The sequence below is a fragment of the Pleurodeles waltl genome, chromosome 6 (assembly GCF_031143425.1).
Source record: "Pleurodeles waltl isolate 20211129_DDA chromosome 6, aPleWal1.hap1.20221129, whole genome shotgun sequence".
NCBI lineage: Eukaryota > Metazoa > Chordata > Amphibia > Caudata > Salamandridae > Pleurodeles > Pleurodeles waltl.
Genome location: NC_090445.1, coordinates 1325464640 through 1325487791, shown reverse-complemented (window position 1 = coordinate 1325487791; position 23152 = coordinate 1325464640). Strand labels below are relative to the sequence as shown.

General features: G+C 41.9%; 1 long non-coding RNA gene across 1 annotated transcript in view; it reads left to right on the top strand.

Annotated features, from left to right (window-relative positions):
• The window catches only part of LOC138300829 (uncharacterized), a 295919-nt gene extending 272975 nt beyond the window's left edge, over positions 1-22944 (top strand). The window contains exons 3-4 of the long non-coding RNA XR_011205021.1: positions 22303-22569; positions 22851-22944. This is a non-coding gene — a long non-coding RNA (uncharacterized lncRNA). The remainder of the gene's footprint in view (positions 1-22302; positions 22570-22850) is intronic.
• Positions 22945-23152: the final 208 nt, after the last annotated feature.

Sequence of the window (23152 nt, the reverse complement as noted above, 5' to 3'; positions counted from 1 at the left end):
TCCACTCAAGAGCGGGACCTTGCGTCATTTCACCTTTCATTGGGTCGGGGCGCGTCCTTACTTCTCTCCACAGGAGAGCGATGCGTCGATCCGGTCAGCACTCTCGGGTGCAGGCAGGCCTTACGTTGTTTTTACACGCCCAGCGGTAATTGCGCCAGAAATTCTGCTGCACGATGATCTGAAAACCACGCAGCATGGGTTGCGATCTCCCAGCCTCCGTCAGCGATGCTCCGCGTCGGTTCTCCTACTCTGTGCGTCGATTCTTCATTCCGGCGAGCGTTGATTTTCAGCCGCAGAGCCGGTGGCGCGTTGTTTCTTCATCTGCAGATCGGAGTTGCGTCGATCTTTTCCCCGCACAGCGCTCTGTGTGTGGATTTCCTCCTCTTAGGCTGACAGCTTCCCCTTTCAGGGTCTCAGGAACTGGATGGGCACCACAGGGCAGAGTAGGAGTCTCTCCAGAGACTCCAGGTGCTGGCAGAGAGAAGTCTTTGCTGTCCCTGAGTCTTCAAACAACAGGAGGCAAGCTCTAAATCAAGCCCTTGGAGATTTCTTCTCAATATGGAAGGCACACAAAGTCCAGTCTTTGCTCTCTTACTCTGGCAGAAGCAGCAGCTGCAGGATAGCTCCACAAAGCACAGTCACAGGCAGGGTAGCTCTTCTTCCTCAGCTCTTCTCCAGACAGAGGTTCCTCTTGTTTCCATAAGTGTTTCTAAAGTCTGTGGTTTTGGGTGCCCTTCTTATACCCAATTTCTCCTTTGAAGTAGGCCTACTTCAAAGTAAAGTCTCTTTTGAATGTGAAATCCTGCCTTGCCCAGGCCAGGCCCCAGACACTCACCAGGGGGGTTGGGGACTGCATTGTGTGAGGACAGGCACAGCCCTTTCAGGTGTAAGTGACCACTCTCCCCTCCCTCCTAGCACAGATGGCTCATCAGGAAATGCAGACTACACCCCAGCTCCCTTTGTGTCACTGTCTAGTATGAGGTGCAACCAGCCCAACTGTCAAACTGACCCAGACAGGGAATCCACAAACAGGCAGAGTCACAGAAATGGTATAAGCAAGAAAAAGCTCACTTTCTAAAAGTGGCATTTTCAAACACACAATCTTAAAATCTATTTTATTAAAAGATGTAATTTTAAATTGTGAGCTCAGAGACCCCAAACTCAACATGCCCATCCTCTGCCAAAGGGAATCTACACTTTCATCAGATTTAAAGGTAGTCCCCATGGTAACATATGAGAGGGAGAGGCCTTGCAACAGTGAAAAACGAATTTAGCAATATTTCACTGTCTGGACATATATACACATTACGTTATGTCCTACCTTAACCATACACTGCACCCTGCCCTTGGGGCTACCTAGGGCCTACCTTAGGGGTGCCTTACATGTAAGAAAAGGGAAGACCTGGCAAGTGGATACACTTGCCAAGTCATATTTACAGTTAAAACTGCACACACACACACTGCAATGGCAGGTCTGATACATGATTACAGAGCTACTTATGTGGCTGGCACAACCAGTGCTACAGGCCCACTAATAGCATTTGATTTACAGGCTCTGGCACCTCTAGTGTACCTTACTAATCACTTACTAGTAAATCAAATATGGCAATCATGGATAAGCCAATTACATACACATTTTGTAAAGGAGCACTTGCACTTTAGCACTAGTTAGCAGTGGTAAAGTGCCTAGAATAACAAACACTGCAAAATCAGAGTACAGCACACATCAACAACCTGGGGAACAGAGTCAAAAAGTTAAGGGAGACCATGCCAAGGATGAAAAGTCTAACAGGGTCACATACCAACACTGAATAGCATACCTGGGTACAGCTGGGGGTGCACACCCATTACATGTTGTTTGTTCATTCCTGCCATTAAAGAGTAACCCTGGCAAGCTTAATTGAGATGTCCCTATTCAAAGTTGGAATCATTGTGCTGACTGGTGTGATAAACGTTACAGGGGCAGTAGCTGAGAAACGACCCATGCCACTATAGAGGTGGTCCCATTACATTCATTAGGCCAGATTTACTAAAAGGAGAAGCAGTGCGGTGTTGCACTATAATTTGCAGCACCACGTTGCCTCACTTTAGAAACGTGGGGATGCGACATATTTACTAAAATACGTCACAACCCTTTGTTTCCCCCTGCACTAGCGCTACATTTAGATGCCATGTAGGTATCCTTGCACCATTGTGCAGGGGTGTCTGCGTTGAGGGGATTGATTGTTTATGTGCAGGACGGTCCTCCTTCCTGCATATAAACAAACTACAATGGCAATTTGGCACTTCTATGTGTGCTGTTGAGTGCAGCACACACAGAAGTACCAAATCATCATTTTTGAATGATTGTTTGTGCAGGAAGACAACCCTTCCTTCACATAAACAATCATTCATGGTCTTTTGCTCTCTCTGTGTGTGCCACAGAATGCAGCACACATGGAAAAGCAAAAACGATGAGGAATAAAAGTATTCCTCCTCGTTGTGCCATGCTAATGCCACCCCTGGGGTGGTGTTAGTTTTTCAGACTTGTTGTAAGTCTGGGGAAGCATCAAAAGCAATGGTTGTTGTGGTGGAACGCCCACAACAACACCCATTGCACACCCCTCTGACATAGAAAACTGTGTCAGGGGGGCCATATTTACAAGGTGGTATTAAGCCACAAAAAGTGGCTTAGTGCCACCTTGTAAACGTAGCACACTGCACAGGGTCACCAGAGCTTCACAAAAATTGACGCTCCGGTGGCACAAGGTCTTTGTAAATCTGGCCCATAGTTTCCTATTCATTCGCTGGCCTGAGATAGTGCTGGATATATCCTGGAATCAAATTATATTGGCTTGGGAATCCTAAGTAATGCAGACTGCAGTGCCATTACCAGATGACAGGGACTCCTGTTTTAAAGAAAAGGTAGGCATTCCTGAGTTGCTGGTAGTACACAGGATAAACAACAAATGCCACCAGTTTTCAAACAGCATTCTAAAGGGAACCTTAGAATTCAGTGCCAACATTCTACCTGACTGAGAGAAGGCAGATACTACATGGCTTTTCCCTTTTAGACAATTAACTAAAATTCCCAGGAATAATACAAAATAAAAATACAGCTTAATAAAAATCTGAAATATGAAGTACTACAAGTCTAAGGCCCTCATTCTAACCCTGGCAGTGTAACACCGCCAGGGCAGAGGGCAGAGGAAGCACCGCCAACAGGCTGGCGGTGCTTCCAGGGCCATTCTGACCGCGGCGGTAACGCCGCGGTCAGAAAAGGGGAACCGGCGGTTTCCCGCCGGTTTTCCCCTGGCCCAGGGAATCCCCATGGCGGCGCTGTTTTCCGACCCCCTTACCGCCAGCCTGTTCCTGGCGGTTTTCACCGCCAGGAATAGGCTGGCGGTAACGGGTGTCGTGGGGCCCCTGGGGGCCCCTGCACTGCCCATGCCATAGGCATGGGCAGTGCAGGGGCCCCCTAACAGGGCCCCACCATGATTTTCACTGTCTGCTGAGCAGACAGTGAAAATCGCGACGGGTGCCACTGCACCCGTCGCACCCCTGCAACTCCGCCGGCTCCATTTGGAGCCGGCATCCTCGTTGCAGGGGCATTTCCGCTGGGCCGGCGGGCGCTCTTTTGGAGAGCGCCCGCCGGCCCAGCGGAAATGTAAGAATGGCCGCCGCGGTCTTTTGACTGCGGTGCGGTCATTTGTCGGCGATACTTTGGCGGGCAGCCTCGGCCACCCGCCAAAGTCTGAATCAGGCCCTAAATGTGTTAGCGATCAAAGATGAATCCATCATATCATACAAAATAAAAAAAAAAAGAATTGATTAATGATTTATGCTAAGAATGTTCCACATAGATTAAATACATCTCACACTGGTACAAATGGAATGACATTAATCGCTGAACCTATGAGGTAATTTCCTCATTATAATGTTGTGTCTCAAGAATATCTCTCAATGAGGTTCATCGGTCTTCATTTCTCCATATTCCCATTCACCAGACACAGGTGCTTTTGCATTAGTCTTCACAGCTCATCTTCATACAGAGGTCTAAAAATGATTCTGTCCTCAGTAGCCTCTTTCTTCTCCACTTTTACCCTACAATCACTGATCAACCGCTTTCCACCCTCCATTCTAACACTGCTACCTTTTACCTCCTTAACAGGTACCAACCCTGGACCCCTATTTCTTAATATGAACTGCTTTGCTCGCCTGAACAACATCACCCACTTTGAATACAATAGCTTTCAGTCTTTTCCTTTCATCGTAGTATTTTTTTCTGTTCACCTGCTCACAGTTAATCTTTGACCTGACACTATCATTTGTTCAACCAGTTTTTTTTTTCTTTGACCAACTTATTTATCCACGCTGGACAAAAACAGGTAGTGGATAACCTCAAAAGGTGAAACACCAGTATAGTAGTGTGGGGTATTGCAGTAAAACCACTGCATCAATTTAATAGCGTTCCCTACAACACAACCATTAGCAATTGGCCATTGGATACACCCTCCCAAAACCCTGTTCATTCTTTCCACTAAACCATTGAGTTGTGAATGATAACTTTTGAGATGTCTAATCCCACTGCCGTTCAAGAACAACTCCACCTCCCTGGACACAAATTGAACACCATTATCAGACACCAAAGTGTTGAAAATCCTTCTATGGGGAAAAACATCTTTCAGGAAATGGTCAACCACCTTGGATGTAACCTCAAACTTAACCTCTGGCAATCTGCTGTAATAAATCTATCATGACAAGAGCAAAATGAGAAAGGTCAGTAACTCAGTAGGACACAATGTTTCAACCCTAGTTTTTCATAGAATTGTCACAACTTGAACAAATTACACATTTCTTCACAACTTAATCAAGCTTCTTATCCACAGAAGGCCACCAAAAAGGCCTCTTTGTCATAATGAAACCAAAATGACCAGCATGTGCTTGAATAATGCTAGAGTTCGTCAGAGTAATGGCAAGTACACATTTGTCAGCTCTTAATACCAAACCATCTTCAACAGACAATTCACCTGCTATGTTAACAAATGACTTCAAATCAAATTCTAAATTATTTTCTGTTGGCCTAGCAGTATCAACATAACTCACCTCAGCACAAAGGGTGGCATCATTTTTAAGGCTACCTGCCAGTAATCTTCTGTAAAGGCACCCATTTGAGGTATATCAACCGTCTTCCAAATCTTCCTCACTACCATGATCCATGCAAATCCTTAACACATTCAGGAAACCGAGAAAGATAATATTTTGGCCACCAGGAATATATTCTGGAACAAATTTAAACTACAGTACTTTAGTCAACAGTCTGGCTATCCTTGGTGTGAACCCACGAACATTCTTCCCACTCAAAATGAAAATCAATGGTTTGTGATCAATTTGGATCACAAAACGCTTAATGCACAAGTAATTTCAAAATTTCATGTCTGCCCACCAGCAAGCTAGAAGTTCCTTTTCAGTAACTTAATACTGCTTTTCAGCACCAGTCAACAAACTTAGTGACACTCTGCATTCCACTCTAACACCAAGCCTCTCCATAACATGCAGGACAATGTTCTAAATTGTGGAGCTTAATCCTCTATAAAATGTGAGTACAATTCATACAAGCCAAGAAATGGTTTCAACTCTGTTTTATCCACAAGAGGTCTGGCTTGTACACCAATCTTGACCAGGCTGAGTTTTGGTTCAAAACCTTGACAAGATACTAAATGACCTAAATACCCAGCCTCAGCAGTCAAGAAATGCATTGATCTCTTCTGAGCACAACTGTTGAGACGGGCACCTCTCGGCACTTCCCGGTGGACACAGAAACCCCGGCAGGTGTCCCAAAAGGAGAGGGGGAGTGGAAGAGAAAGAGACAAAACACTGCCATGTCTTGCCGGTCCAGCCTGGCACCCTGTATCTTCGGGGGGGCAGGTCGTTGTTGACAGAGTGATAGTAGAGTTAGTGCACTCAACTTCTTTGAAACTGAATCTCTCTTTCTGATATGGGCACGGGAGCGGTAGAAGAACAACCGGATGCTCCAGCACTTTTCTTGGATAATAATAACTGTTGCCACAATTACTAACACTGCATTACCAAAATCCCAAACTGAGTACCATAACAATGTCTACTGCAACACTAGGGCTGGCTTTACAGAGATTCACTGTTGCACACTACAATTAGAACTGTGGTTGCACTTATCATGCACAAGAAAGACAAACAAGGGCATTAATTATATCACATATAACTTCCCTGCATGCATGGGGTTAAACTAAAAGGAACAGAAACAATCGAAGAAATACAAATGTCCACTCTGGGTTTCAACAGTTAGGGTGGCACAGTTTGGTTTGGTTTCACTGTGTGTGTGAAAAACCCTTCAAAAGCAAATTCCTCAAACCTGAAACATAGGCATGAATGACATAATTTAAATCCAAGAGTTATGCTATTAGAGAAAGAAAAGTCACGTAAATGCTCTTTTACAATTGCACTGTCACTTTTTGTATTACTTGAGCTCAAGCAGATTTCCTGAAGCACATTTAGGCAAGTACCTACAATAATAATGTAGAATGTTCGGAAATGCATTTGTCTCTTCAAGTTAAGCCCTCTGCCAAAATACGAGGTCTAAAATACACTAGCTGTTCTAGGAATGCACGGCACTCAAAGAACAAACTCCCTGGAGAATACTAGTCACGTAGCTGCAGTCTTTTCCGGAGTGCTGGAGGAATGCCTGGTGTCACCTGGTACAGGAACGAAGAAAAAAAAGCCTCAAAAGTCCTGAATACGAAGAGGACAGCAGGGGCTGGACTGCCGAATCAGATGCTGAGATCAGGAAGCAAAACAAAGCCAAGCAGGGAGGCATGCTTCACTCTGCTGTTTATTGCCAATCAGGAAAGCAATTGAGTCACCACACCTAATTAGAAGCACATGTCTACACCACACCCAATTAGAAGCACATGTCTATACCTGTTCACATTAGCAAAGACTAATTTATCTCTCACTCCCTTCACTTTTTTTAGTCTTAATTGCCGCTCACTACCTAAGCATAAGGGCGATATTCTGAATATTCTTATGGAGCTACAACCTGATGCCCTCTTTCTAACTGAAACGTGGCTTAATGAGAGCTCCGGACCCGATATGGCGTATGCGCTTCCTCCCAACTATACCTATCATGGAAGAAATCGTACTGACCGAACTGGCGGGGGTATAGCTTTAATATTTAAAACTGACTATACATGTAAATGGGTAGACCTGGATTTTAAAAATTGTGAAGCCGGGTTTTTCAAACTTCAACTATCACCTAATTTTACTCTTTCCGGGGCCCTTATGTACCGTCCTCCTGGCCCCGCGGGTCTTTGGGCATCGACCCTTCCTGACCTGATTGCTCCTCTTCTATTAGAAACCACCAACTTTTTGATCTTAGGTGACCTGAACTTACATTTCAATGATACATCTTGCACTACGAGCGCTACCCTTTTAGCTAACTTAGCGGCATTAAATGTTTTTCTACATAATTCAGGCCCCACGCATAAGGCAGGTTATTTATTAGACCCTATTTTTTCCAATCTTGCTACCATTTCATGTAAACAAGCCACTCCTATTCCATGGTCGGATCATTTTTTGGTGGAATTTATGATTGTACAAACACGGGGTCCTATTCCCTCCGTATCCCTCGCCAAATCCAGTACTTATAGAAACTGGAAAAATTTAGATATTAATACTCTGAACTTAACGCTGAAAAAAACCCTACCATCAATTACGAGTATAAGAGATGACGGGGTTATCCTTGATTGGCTTACCTCTGCCATTGATGAATGTCTTCCTCTATCAAATAAAAAGAATAAACAGGGCTACCAGCATCCCCCCGCCCCCTGGTTCTCAGAAATACTTAAAATAGAAAAAACTAAATGCAAGAACTTGGAAAGGAAATGGCGAAAAAACTATGATCCTGACAGGAAATCTGCTTATAAACTAGCCCTTCTTAACTATCACCGACTGTGTAACACCGCGCGTGCCGAATATGCCACCGAGATTATTTTACAATCTCAGAATTGCCCCAAAATGCTGTTTGAAGTAGTAAAGGAACTCTCTGGTGACTCCCGCTTATCTAAGCCCCCTGATCTTGATTCTAAAAAATGCAATGATCTGGCAAATTTCTTTGTGGATACAATTGACAAAATTTATTCCGAATTTCACAATTACTCTAATAATCCCAGCATCAGTATTAAACCCCAATCCATCCACCTTTTACCTTCTCCTATCACTCAAGAAACGACCCAAGCTAATAATACTAACCTACTTAATGAATGGCTCCCCATGGATACTGCCTCTTTCTTTAATATCCTCACAAGCATTAAGTCTGGTTCCCCGCAAGATCCTATCCCCACTACGGTACTTCAAAAGCTAGACCCCCCCATACTTCTCTTCATCATGCAGTTCCTTAACATGTCACTTACGGAAGCTTATGTTCCTGCTTTGTGGAAGCACGCAATGGTCCTTCCTTTATTAAAGAAAATTAACTCTGATCCTGAAATTTTCTCTAACTTCCGCCCAATTTCTCTCCTTCCTTTTTTTTCCAAAATTTTGGAAAAACACGTCAATCTTCAATTGACCCAGTTTGTAGAAACCAGCAACATCCTCCATCCTTCTCAATCTGGTTTTCGTGCTGGCTATTCAACTGAGGCGACTTTACTGGGTGTGACTGAAAATATCCGCCAACAAATTGATAAAGGAGAAACAGTAGCTCTTATCCTACTGGACTTAAGCGCAGCTTTTGATACTGTATCTCACTCCTCTCTCCTAAAAACTCTTAACATCAAGGGCATTGGCGGCAAAGCCCTCTCGTGGTTGTCCAGCTTTTTATCCAATAGGACTTTTCAGGTCTTCTCTCACACAGCTTCTTCCCTGATTCACGCATCCCCCTATGGAGTCCCTCAGGGCTCCATTCTTAGTCCACTACTTTTCAATATATATGTCAGTCCTTTGGCGAGCATAGCAGAACAAGCTGGCCTAACTATCTATTCTTATGCTGATGACACTCAACTTATTTTTTCACTCTCCCCCAAAGAAACCTCCAACTCTCCCTCTTTGCAAATAGGATTATCTAAGATAGCCAACTGGATGCATTTTAATCAACTCAAACTTAATGGAGGAAAGACAGAACTCCTCATTTCTGGAAACAAAAAATCACTCTGGGGCCCCCAACATTGGCCCTCTGAGTTGGGTGTCCCCCCAATCCCTTCTCTTTCTGCACGTAACCTGGGCATCATTATTGATGACCAGTTGACTATGAAACAACAGGTGACCAAAGTAGCTTCTACCTGCTTTGCTATCCTGAAGTGGCTTCGTAAAATTCTCTGGATGCTTCCTGTGGCTGCTCAAAGAACCATGGTCCAAGCGCTGGTTATTTCTAGACTGGACTACGGAAACATGCTTTATTTGGGTGCGAATAAAGAAGTACTACACAAACTTCAAGTTGTTCAGAACTCTGCGGCCAGGCTTCTTTGCCAACTTCCCAGAATTGCTCCTACTTCTGGTGCACTTCGTGAACTACATTGGCTGAGAATTGAGAATCGCACCAAATTCAAAGCCCTATGCTATATGCATAGAATTAATATGGGCCTAGCTCCCAACTACCTTAAAATCTTGGTTTAACACTATCGGCCCTCTTGTTCACTTCGATCCTCCAATCAACACAAATTCCAGGTGCCCAGAATCAGACGTGTCAAAATGGGGGGACGTTCTTTTGCCTTCCTAGCTCCCTCTCTTTGGAACTCTCTTCCTTCTTACTTACGGCATGAAAGGGTGTTCATTAGATTTCGTAAGGAGCTTAAGACATGGCTTTTTAACCAGTAATCGCCCAAGTTGATCTCCTGATCCTGCCTTTGTCTTGCATTGTCTTGGAGCCGGGAAACCTCCGGGTAGCTGTGCGCTATATAAATCCAATAAATAAATAAATAAATAATAATAGCAAAGAAGCATTGGTCAAACAAGCATTGATAAAACCAATTGTGTAACACAGCACATTATGGGCCTGACCACGACTTTGGCGGAGGGGACCACCCCGTCCCAAATGCGTCCATTATATCCTATGGAACTGGCAATACGGCAGGCGGGACATCCGTCACACCCGGGGCGGAGCAATCCCCTCCGCCGAAGCCGCAATCAGGCCCTACGTTTACTTAGAAACATGAAGGTTTAACCAAGAACAGAGATATGATTTAACCCTAATCCCTGGGGATGCTGACAGATAACTCAGGAGGCACCTTGGGGATTCCTGACAACAACACTGTAAAGCTGGAACTTTTTCATTACCTCATCGGAAATTTTGTCATGCACCTCTCTGTATGATGCATATTTTAACACATCATCTTGGAAAATTGATAATCCCTGGAGACACTTGATCATGGTACACATCACTCTTTTGAAAACTGATGCTGCCGAAGTGAATCCAAAAGGCATTTAACAATATTGGTATGTTACAAATTATGAAACAAAAGTAGTGAGATGACTTGATTCCAGTTGCCGTTCAATTTGATGATACGCCAAAGCGAAATCCAGTTTTTTGTGATTCCCTTTCCTTCTTTCAAACCATCCAGTAGCTCACTAATGTTTGGTAAAGGATGTAAATCCATCCAAATATCCTTGTTGGGGCAATGAAGATCAATATACACCCTTAACTCTCCAGTATGTTTGCAAGCCACAACTGAAGGTGACAACCACAACAACCAGTGAGTCAGTTCAATCATTTCTCTCCTACACAACGAATCCAGCTCTTTCTCAAGATCGTTCCATATACTAAAAGGTACTTGCCTCAACTTGTGTTTACTGGGTTGGGCCCCTTCCTTAGCTTTGATCTTATACTTGAAATGTTTGATCTTACCCAATGCCCCAGAGAACACATGAGTATAATTGATCATAATGAACCCTAACTCAACTTTGTCCCTTACTGCCAGTACTCGCTCGTTTGTTCCAGGTTCGAGGATCATGCCAAACAAAACCTGGTGAAACCAACACAAAACGTTTAATCCTTTGTGAGTTACATAAACATTTCTGGCTTCTATACCCTTAAATTCTAAAATATCTTCAATAAATCCACTCAGATCAATTATTGAGCCTTTAAAGGATACCGCAGTGCAATCAGGGGGTAATGTCAGTCACATTGTGTCATGCAATTCCTGGGTTATCATAGTAATACATGCCCCGGAGTCAACCAATAAGGTAAAAATCTTATCCCATAAGTTCAAATCTACAACAGAATAATCGCATTTCACCACCATAACCATACCCCTTAAATCTCTTTCAGTACTTTCTTCTTCCTGCAAGATATCACCAGCAAACACACCTGACAACAGGAGGAATACTTGCTCTAGGCCCATGACAAACTTTATAAAAAAGGCCTCACTTACTACATAGTCTGCAGATAACATTCTTATCTGGACATTGCTTTCCTACTTTGATGTGCATCTGATACACATCATTGAAAAAAAGCATTCTGTAAAAAAAATCTATTTAGATTTGTCTATGCTGAATCTCTCTTTTCCTGACCTGGACTTTACTACCAAAATCACATCATAACTTTTACTGTCTAACTCTTTAGCTGACAACTGAGAAGTCTCTATGCTCTTGGCTGTTGCAATCGATACCTCCAACAATGGATTCCTCATAGATAACAACTCCATCTGATAGATCTGTCACTACAATGAGTAATGAATTGATCTCTGACCAACTGATCTGAAAACTTTTCAAATGGGCAATCTGCCACTGGTCTTCTTAAAACTGTATGAGTCGACATCTTCACTTGATTCTGAAATTTTTTTTAAACGTATGTCTAAGTGTTACCAAACTTGGTAGAACGCCAAATCTGGTTCAAAGTCTTTTAACCGTTTCTTGATATTCACCGAGTTCCTCACTTTCCTCTACCACTAATTCAGAATAGCTCTGCTTTCAAACCCTGAGTGAAGTAACAAATACTTTTTCCTTTCTACACATAAACAGAGTGCCCCAATTGCCCTCAAGTATGTCTCAAAAGCATCAAACCACTGTTTCCACTGATAACGAGGGTCACAAGGAATTTGTAAAAAAGAGGATGAGGATTCCCAGATTGCATTGTAATGTGGTAGGTTACACAATAGATACGTGATCACAGATTAGCTGACCCCACACTATGTCAACTTGGAAGAGCACTGCAAAATCTGTAATTCCACCACATGCCCTATAAGGTTTGACTTTGTATGCTTCAATAATGTTCAAATATGAAATCATACCTACAACCCATAAAACTCTGTGATGGCAAAAAAGTTCCAATATGCTTTGGTATTGCCAAGTAGTGGTGTGCAAAGTCCCGGTGATGAACACAAGAATCCCTAATACCACCACGTGGAATATTACTAAAATAATCCAGGACATTTCACCAATGTTTACAAACTTAAACTACAGAGAATGTGCTCAAAGTGTCCAATGGTATGCACATCACCATTATCAAAAAGTTCCAGTATTATTTTCCACAGAACACCACTTTCTTTGTGAGTGCTCTCTCCATGTGCAGACTTCATCTCTTACATCACTGCATGACACAACACCTCAATGTGGAGGACATAGTCCCCAAGTTTCTTCAAGCGCTTATTCTCGGTCTCCATATGGATGTGTGTTTCACACCACACCTGTGTGGAATGCACAAAAGGGTAAGCATTGAAAAGGTGGGAACACTTACCAACAAAACAGCTTGCCAACCTCTGTACCCCTCTGAAGTGGTTTTCTGAGGAACCTCCTCAGCACAGATTCTGCTACCCCAGCAACACACAGACTTGCTTCAAATGTCAAAGATTTTACCAGACAGCAGTGGGGGTATATCTCTGCAGCTTGCTCGTCATCAAACTTATGCAATGAGGTTTCTAGATAAGAGTCTTGAGGCTTGAAGAAAAGGTAAGTGTATTCCAGCAACAGCCCCAAGCTTCCACCAGTTTTCAAACAGGATTCCAACCAGAATATCAGAACGCAATGCCAACGTTCCACCTGACTAAGAGCAGGTAGACACATCATTGACCTTGTGGCATGGGCTTTCATCCTCACAAGGATAATCTCTGATGCCTGGTCCAACTGTCCTTACCATTGGCTACATACCTTTGCCAGTGACATTTTTTGTTGTCAGGAGATGACCAAGTACTTAGTGGACAGGGTGATGCAGTACAAAGCCTAGTGTATGTATTTGTGCATGTATATACATGATAACTGTGTAGTGCAATCTTAGCCAAAAGGCGCAGAGTGCTTTGAAGTGTTGAAAACAGAAATACAATCAGAAGGATAAAGAAAGAGAGAGAATCTTGGTAGGGGTGCTAGGTTCGGAAAGCGAATGTGGACTCGGTACTGTATCACAATGTTATGTGCTGTAAAGCAGTGTGTTTTTAGTGCTTCCCTAAATTGCAGTGATCCTGATATTGCTCCAGAGCATAGGTACATACATGGAAAAGGCCTGTTACCTCGTTTCTTTCCTTCTTGCAGTTTTTTTGTCTCCAGACTAATGGTCCCATGGCTGCCGGTTTGCCAAGAGCCATCGAAGATGGTGATTTTGTTAGCAAGATAAGTAGGCTGTCAGTTGTGATGGCACTGCAGATGGTGCCGCTAGTGTGGGCTGACAATAGGAGTCAGTGGAGTTCTATTAGGATGGGAGGATGTGGTTTCAAGTTGCTTCATGTTTGATAACATGCCAATATAGGCCAAACAAACAATGGAAAAATAAAAATACATGAATATACACTTGTCAAAATAGCATCATAAAAGCAGTACCTTTTGTTTCCTTGCCTATATAAAACACAGCTAAAGTACTTAACACATCATTTTAAACAAATAAATATATTCCTTACAAAATAGTGACATAACATTGGAAAAATAAAAATACATTAATATACACTTGTCAAAATAGCATCATAAAAGCAGTACCTTTTGTTTCCTTGCCTATATAAAACACAGCTAAAGTACTTAACACATCATTTTAAACAAATAAATATATTCCTTACAAAATAGTGACATAACATTAATTATTGAAGAATTATTAATTGGAGAACATATTCAATTTGCAAATAGATTGTATACAAAGGTATATTGCAAATCAGATACTAACAAATAACTCAATTTAATAAAGACCAGAAGCTGATGATCCGAACACAAAGTATTACTAAAGATATAACAGACACAGTTGGGCATTTCACAGTCCAAACAATCCTGGAGAAAGACATCACACCTATTTACCAAACTTCCATTACTGTACATGAAGGAAATCTATCTTAATCCCCACAGCATCAAAGAATTTCCCAAGTCAGTAACATAATGGAATATGAGGACAGGTCATTATACAAATTACCAATTTAACAACTTTTTGTATATTCATTTGTTTAAAATCTATCTGTTAAAAAACAAAACTAGAAAATGTGCACCTGTGGCTGTCTTTGTAGCAAAAAATAATGTAACATTATGGCCCTCATTACAACACTGGTGGTCTTTGACCGCCAGGGCTGTTTCGTCGGATTTCACCACCAACAGGCTGGCGGTGAAATCCAGGGTATTACGACCGCAGCGGAAGCGCCGCGGTCGCACCGCCGGGACTTGGGGTTTTCCGCCACTTTTGTCCTGGCGGGAGTAATCCTCAGGGGATTACGAGTCCCCCTCCCGCCAGCCTTTTCATGGTGGTCTGAACCGCCATGAAAAGGCTGGCGGAAAGGGGAGTTGCCCATGCCACCGGCATGGGCAGTGCAGGCCACGTCCCCGTGCAGCTTCTCACTGTCTGCTGTGCAGACAGTGAAAAGCGCGACAGGTGCAACTGCACCCGTCACACAGCCGCAACACAGCCGGCTCCATTTGGAGCCGGCTCCTGTGCTGCGGCTGTGATCCCCGCTGGGCCGGCGGGCGGAAACCAGGTTTCCGCCCGCCGGCCCTGCGGGGATCTCCTAATGGCTGTGGGAGTAGTGTGGTTGCATTGGCAGCCGCCCGGCGGTCCAACCTTGGCGGGCGGCTTCAGCCGCCCACCAAGGTTGTAATGACCCCCATTGTGCCCTGAGTCTGATTCATTGCCACTCTCAAGTAATTTCCAAAATATAAAAGAAAGCACTTGGCACATATGTAACTTCAGTACTCATCATCTAATATTTCTATCCCTTATTTCTTTCAAATATGGTTGTATATTTACCTTGAATTCACCCTTAATCATGTGATTTAAATTATTTTTCTTCTCACAGCCCTCTTGGTCTGCTTTGATGGTTAACTTTCTCACCAACATTTTGAGTAACTTCTTCCTAGATAATTGTGAGTACTCTGCTGCATCTATGGAGCCAAGTGGATCAACCTTTGCTACAATTGCCTCTAAAATTATCATTAAAGCTACATTTTTGTTCAGACAGGTAATTTTTAATTATATATTTTAGTATATCTTCTGTGACAAAATTTTATACCAGTAACTCATTATTCATTGATAGTACTTCAATTTTATATTCAGCAATCTAAACTCCAACCTCAAAACGCAGTTCATTGACCTTTTCAGGAGACCAAGCCATAGTTTCCATATATTCATCTCTTTTTGCTCAACATATTTCATTTGCTTCTCATCTATTGCATCACTCATATAAATTAATAAATTAACTATTTTCATGTTGCAAGACACTCTTAGAACCTCTACAGATAGATGGCCAAGTTCCAAGTCTAGCCAAGTCAGAGCTCAGGGGATTGCTATGCATCTTTCGTTCTGGAACTCGAAATGTCTTTTAAAAGAAAGAGTAATTCTAAAAAGCATTCCCAGATACTTGTATTCAGACATAGTTCCACTTCTTGGCCATCTAACCACCATTTCGATCTTATCCCTCTCACTCTTTTTGTGAAAAACGCTGCTTTTGTTTTTGGTACATTTATTTAAATTTATTAGAGACAATAATTAGAAAAATCATTCAATTGTCTCTGTAAGCCAACTGGGGAAAGATCAATTAAACTTGTATCATGTTAGTCAAATATATGGGACACATATTTCTCACCTATTTTGGATGGGAATGACATGGTCCTTGCCCAGAGTTTTTGGGCATATGCAATATAAATGGAAAAAAAGGTGCCAATATGCATCCCAGTCTAATCACATTTGGTGTTTTTTTCTTGAAACTGAGCCATTATTCCCCTGTTCAATCGGTGTCCACAAACCCTCATGCGGATTATCAGTTTCAATAATCCAAGTACAATACTCCACCTATTAATTTTTTTCCATTGATGTGGCTGATTAACAGTATCAAACGCAGTTGATAAACTCATACATCACATACAATAGTCAGCTCTTCATTAATTCTTCTTATTTCTTGGTCTGACTTTTTATTAAAAAAACACCCATCAAGAATAGAATTACCTTTCCTAAACAAAGTTTGGAATTTATGAAGCATCGTTGCCCCTTCTATCCATTCCTCAAAACATTTGAACAGGTATTTGGCATAAATATTGGTAGTATTACGTAACAGAGTTATAATCCAGTAGTTATGCAGTTACTCATGAGGGCCCTTTTGAGGTCTGGGCTAAGAGACAGCTTAAGCTGTCTCCCCAGAACTCTTGTATTTAATACCTACTATAATGTAAAATACACATGGAGAGGGTTTTTGGGACAGCCTTCTTCGGCCGTTGTTCCATCAGAGTGTCAAGTAAATGTAGATTCAGCCCTTGGATGAAATACTTACAGTAAAACAGTGGGTTGCCCTCTTCACCCATTGCTCTGTTTGCTGTGTCAGTCACATTGTGGGTAAACCCAAAAGACAGGGATTCATTATCATCAGTGCCGGGCTTCTTGAGTTTCGGCATTTGGCACATCACATGTCACTCTATTGAAAATACAAAGTAGTGCTACCACCTCCTGAAGCTGCTTGTCAAATCTGTTCTGCCTGCACATTCACTGTTAAGATCAGGTCTGCAGTGGTGTTGGTACTGTGCCTGCCTCCAACTATTACTGTGCAAAGGTCCCCACCACAGTCCTTGAGGTATAGTCCTCTCACCAGGATGCTGCCCTGCCTGCTGGCGGTGTCACTCCTTCTCCTGATGTTAACATTGCCATGTCAGAATTGTAGACCCTCTGCCCATGTTTGTCGCCTGCCATTCATGCTCCTGCAAGGAGGAGGGCACAACTTAAAGATGAACTTTACAAGTGAGACCTGCAGAGTCAGCACATTTTTCAGTTCATTTGTGGTGCTCAGTGCTGAAGCAGCATCTTTGAGGTTTTCTAGTATGACCATCATCCGACCTGTACTGCAGAGGTGGGTTTTACAGGTCCATCATCAGCTTCAGTCCTTCCGGGTGTGAGAGTAAATTTGAGTAATAAATGTATGCTTGATTAATTGTCAATTTAGGCTTGTACCACAAGGCCCTAACTAAGCATGACACCTTGTAGTGTCTGCCCTGTGGTTATACAGGTTCCTGCATGTGGGTAATGTATTAACATTGCTCTTGTGTTTGCCCTTGTTATCCTTGTTGTTGTCCTTTTCCTCTTTTCATCACTGTTTATTATGCATTTGGGCTTACACGCTTGGTATAAAATGCTCATGAGGGGATATGAAAGTTGAGAGGAGGGTGGCGGTTATTCTGAGAAAGTTCACATGGAACGGCAATAAAGTGCTTCTTTTCTTACTTGGAATACTGTTGTCTCTACAGGTGAAAATTGGCGATCCCACTGTGTCTTTGAATCCCAGGCTTGTAAGGTAGCTGACCTTGTGAGTGGCGCACCTCTGTTCAATTGGTCTTTCCCACACATCACCCTTCTGCCTCTCTTTACTTTTGGGACCGTCTATGACCAGCCCCTGAGGGCACTCTGTCAGCTTTGCATTTGCAGTCACCCGGCTTGATGTATTTCGTTAAGCTTTTCCTCTCTGCCTTGCTATGTGAGCAACTCCGTCTCATTTGCAAATTTGTTGAGATCTAAACTGTTCTATGGCAACAGAATTCTCTGCCCAGACTTGCCTTCCCTGGTTACTCAGGTGTCTGCCACATCTCTTCGGGCACATTGTTGTAGCTCTACCATGCACACACTGGAACGGTAGTATTTCCCTACATCAGGAATAATTACCACCACAGTACTGTTATAAACAATCGTACTCTTCCAAGTAATCAGAAAAGGAGAAGCAGTAGTTAATTACATTTAATTCAATTTCTCAAAGAAGCTACATCAGGACTGAGTTAATATTACTTTGTTCAAAACTTGTAAATAAGATTTTTTTTTTAAAAAGGAACACCTTAATAAGTATATTGCCTTGCAGGAAAACCTGTTATGCCATGAGAATCTAACTTTAGACAAGGTCATAAATACTATAAAAAGTTGCTTATGTTCAGCAAAGGCAATTTAAGTATTAAGGAATTTTGAAATAATGTCTAATGAGATTAATATGATACGAACACAGAGAAATGACAGGAATGAAATTCTGCGAACTTGAATCAAAACAGACTTACCAATTCAAAAATGAAATGAGCATGTAAACACAGAATGTTACCATTGTCGGTCAGACAGTTATGTTGCATCATACAAAATCTGTCCACCCCTAGGCAAGGAGTACTGGAAATGTGGTAGAAAGACCACTTCGCCAAGGTTTGTCGATCAAATTCACATCTTAAAAAAGCCATTCCAGTACAATGAGACAATGTACACAACAACTTGAGGATTTAGTTCTAATGGTAGTTCTTCTCAACACGTCTGATCATCATGATCAGCCAAGGTGCACTGTACAAATAAATGATCATGCCTTGGAGATTTTAGTTGATACAGAATCTTGTATTACAATTATTTCAAGAAAGCAATATGACCTAATTCCTGATAAAAGAATATTACAGTATAGTAAAGGAGCCTATGGCAAGCACAATATCGATTTAAACTGCCTCTTTGAGGCAATTATCAAATTTGAAGGAAGAATAACAAAAGCAAAGATGCATGTGGTCAACCAAGGAGTAAACATTCTAGGATGGTCAGATCACAGACAATTACATATGATACTCAACCCTTGCACAGTGCCTGAAGTATTTGCTGTAACCAACATTCATCCTGAAGAAGTATTACAAGAGTTTGAACCTGTGTTCAAAGGAAAATTGGGACATAAAAGGATCCAAACATGTGATCAAGCTTAAAGACAATGCAGTCCTTGTCAGGCACAAAGTACGAAATGTGCCATTAATAATATTAGAAAAGTGGTTAAAAGAAGAACCAATTAGACCTGTAGCTGCTTCTTCATGGCTATTGTTATTGCAAAAAACAAATCTGGTGAAATCAGATTATGCATAGACTTGAGGCAGTTCAATGTAAATAATTGTGGAAATACAACCTTTACCTCACATCCAAGAATTGATGGCAGCACTTTGCGATGCAATGGTATTTTCCACTCTAGACTTCACTGTAGCATATCACCAGGTGTTATTGCACAAGGATTCTCAGGATTTCGCAACACTTATAACACCTGTGGGATCTTAAAGGTTTTGCTGCATGTCCTTCTGCCTTAGATCAGAGCCAGTATTCCAAAAAATTATGAACAAACTATTTGACGGAATGAGTGGAGTAAAAGCTTTCCAAGACGATGTTCTAATGTTCTCAAAAGATATTCAAAGTAATCAACAAATCTTGAAGGATGTACTCACTCACATATAGTCCACCAGATTGACACTTCGTACAGATAAATATACATTTTAAAAAAAAGAAGTGACATATTTGTGCAATGCATAATTGCTGATGGTGTCAAACCGACACTTTGCATGGAATAATGCCTGTGAAAGTAGTATGCACCTATTAAAGAAAGAATTACAAAATGCTCCATCTTTTAATTCCTTTGATGAATCACTTTGTTCATTTGTGACTGTGGATGCAAACTACACTGGAATGGTGCAGTACTAATTTAGAACAAAGAGCAGAGAAGCCAACTTATTGCTTTTGCTTCATGAAAATTGAAAGAACCTGAACTGAACTATTCTGTAATCGAAAGAGAACGTCGACCTTTCAGAAGGAAAGTTTAAGAGTTTCCTGTGGGGTAAACACTTTCACATTCGTATGGATCATAAACCCTTACTGAGTATGTTGAGCAAATGCAATATCAATAGTTTTAGCAGTGAGGCAGCATTTTCATGATAGAAGATGATGTAGCATTACGGACAGAAATAGCTGCCAACTTTTAAACTGGAAACCAGGTTCCAGTTTCACCATCGCTCAACCTCCTGTGATTCTGTGCAAATCACCTAGGGCTACATGTACAAAGCTTTTTACTGGTTGCTAATGGTCCAATTTGCAGAATCGGGCCATTTGCAACAGCTAAAAAGCCTTTTGGAATGTACAAACCCTATTTTGCGATTCGGTAACTTATTACCAAATTGCAAAATAGGGATTGTGATTTGGTATTAGGAAGGGGCGTATTAAGGATGTCCCATTCCTAATAGCGACTTGCAGTGGGATGTAAAAATGTTTTGTGACCGAAATGCGGTCGCAAAATCTTTGCAGTTCACCACCAACTTCCCGTTGGTGGCAACCCATTCACAAATGGGAAGGGGTCCCCAGGGGACCCCCTTTCCCTTTTGTGAATGTGGGTGCAAACATTTTTTAAGAGCAGGCAGTGATCCCATGGACCAATCCTTACTCTTAAAAAATAAATATTAACCTTTTCAGTTTTCGTATTTGAAATGAATCTCGTTTTCCTTTAAAGAAAACTGGCAGGTTTTTTTCAAAAAATGCTTTCTTTAAAAACCATTCACAGACTTGCTGGTCTGCTGACACCCGCAGGCCACCATTCCTGTGATTTTTGGCCATTCCTAATGGGAATCAAATTACGACTTACCTGTTGAATATTAATCAGGTAGGTCCATTTGCGGCCCACTGGGAATCGCTAAATGTGTCCCAGGCACATTCGTAAATCACTGTTTGCGAGTTCCTAATTGTGAATCACAAAGATCTGCTATTAGGAAACCACAAACACATTTCTTTGTACATCTGGCCCCTAATGTCCCCACAACTAAAAACCACATAATTTATGTGTGACCTTGTGTAATGTAACTTGTGCTCGCGTAAAGTGGCCAATACTCTCAGGATGAGTTCAGTCTATATAAAACTGAGTGTGGTGTGTGCACCAGGTTCATGTTTTGCCCTTTTAAACTTTTTTACTGACTAAAACAATGCTTTATTCTGAATGATTTCATCCGGTATCCAACTGTTACAATAATCATACAAAACGTCAGTGAGAAAGAAGAATTCAAGATGATATAACAATGTTAGAAATATTAACAGTTTTAGTTAATTTCTCCGGCACACTAGGGCCTCATTAACAACAAACTGGCACATCAATCATGATGCACCAGTTTGCATGCGTTGCCCTGCACCCCATAACAACACCATGGTAGCACTGTATTTACAATACAGCACACCATGACGATCATTAGCACAACTGCATCAGAATTTCTGATGCAGCTGAGATGCTTTGCACTAGTATCAATAATTTTGACATAGTCCAGCAAAGCTCGGGGAGGCTCATTTAAAACAGCCTAGTGTCACTTTAACGCCTGCCCTTGAGCAGGTGTTAAAAAATTGCACCATTGAACCAGTTAGTAAATATGGCGCAGGGTGGTGGACTGTTCTGCGCTGCTGTAGCATACAAAAAAAGATGCTACAGAGGGACAAGGGGCTTGTAAATGAGCCCCTAGGTGTGGAGTCAATTTTGTTATGTATCTGGTGCAAAGTGATTTGCTACCAATGCTATGATCTCATGTCTCCAGTGCAGAATGTATAGCTGTTTTCTCAGTTTTTTTCTATTTCTTTATGGGTTAAACACTATGATAGATTTTTCCTTGGTTTTGAATTGACCAGACTCTACTGGATTTCTATTTGGATCTTGCACTTAGAATTTCTGTGCTCAATTATGCTTAGTTCTAGCTAATTACCAAATTCAATGAAGACCTTATATCTTTTTCTCTTGCATATTTATGCATTTCTGATTGTTACTGCATTTTATTTGATTAACCGATTTTTACTTTCTGCAACGATTTAATCTTCAATAAACCAGTAATTGGTATTGACTTGAATCTTGTCTGACCAAGGTCTGAGTGGCAAAATTCTATTTCATGGGGCAATCTCGTGATGGACATAAAAGGCCCCAAATCTGCTCTACTTGCGTACTCTTAAATGGTTTGTAAAAGTATCTGTGGAAGGAGACCACGCGAGCATTACTTCCTTCCCATAAACGATTTGTTGTGTTAAAGTCTGGTACTGCGTAACAGGCTGGCTGTTACGTTCGACCGCACTAATCGAGTGGGCCCGATAAACAAGTGCCCCAGGGGTGCTTTGAATAACCTCCGTCTCTCTTGCAGTGTGCAAACCCGGATGTAGAGGGGTGCTTGAAGACGCCGGGAGGGAGAAATAAGGCCTGAGGAGAAACAGAGTGTGGGACGCCATCGGAGGAGGAGGAAGAAGACACCAAACCGAGGAAGGAAAGAATCGACCGGCAGAGGATCAAGGAGACCAGTGCAACAGTAATGGAGAGAACTCGGGGACCGGAGTCCTCCGCCGGAGCAGATTCAAAAGAAGAAGGCGCCAACACCACCCGCCACGTCCCAGGGGGGACGTGGCTATTACAGGTACAGGCATATTTGCCAAACCTGTTTTCTTATGTTACGGGCATAAAGGGAGGGGAAGGGGGAGAAGCCTAACAGAGAAGAAAGAAGGAAGAGGGCTTGAAAAGAGCATGAAGAAAGAGTTTTTTCCACAAGCACTTGAGCACTCAAAATCAAAACTCAATATCTTCACTTTTAGGCACAAACCCACATCTCTCCCCCTCACAGATAAGAAAAAGGAACAAAGAAAATTCAATATACTTACCTATTCCCTATTTCTCTTTGTCCCTTTTCATACCTCTTAGGATAACAGGCTTGAACTGAAGAAAACCTGTAGGAAGAAGAGACAAAAGAATTATAAATAAAAGAAGAGGACAACCAGAGAGAGAGAGAGAGAGAAACTAACAGGGAACATAAGAACGAAAGGAATAAAAGAAACAAAGAAAAGAAGAAAGAGAGCCTGTGAAGAAGGAAGAACAACAAAACTAGTGAAATAATCAAAGAATTCAAAACCAATAAAGAAATAAAGAGAATATTTTGTAAAAACATGCTTGAGTTCTGTTTTTGTTAGACTAAGACTCTGACCCGACATACACCCACTACATAT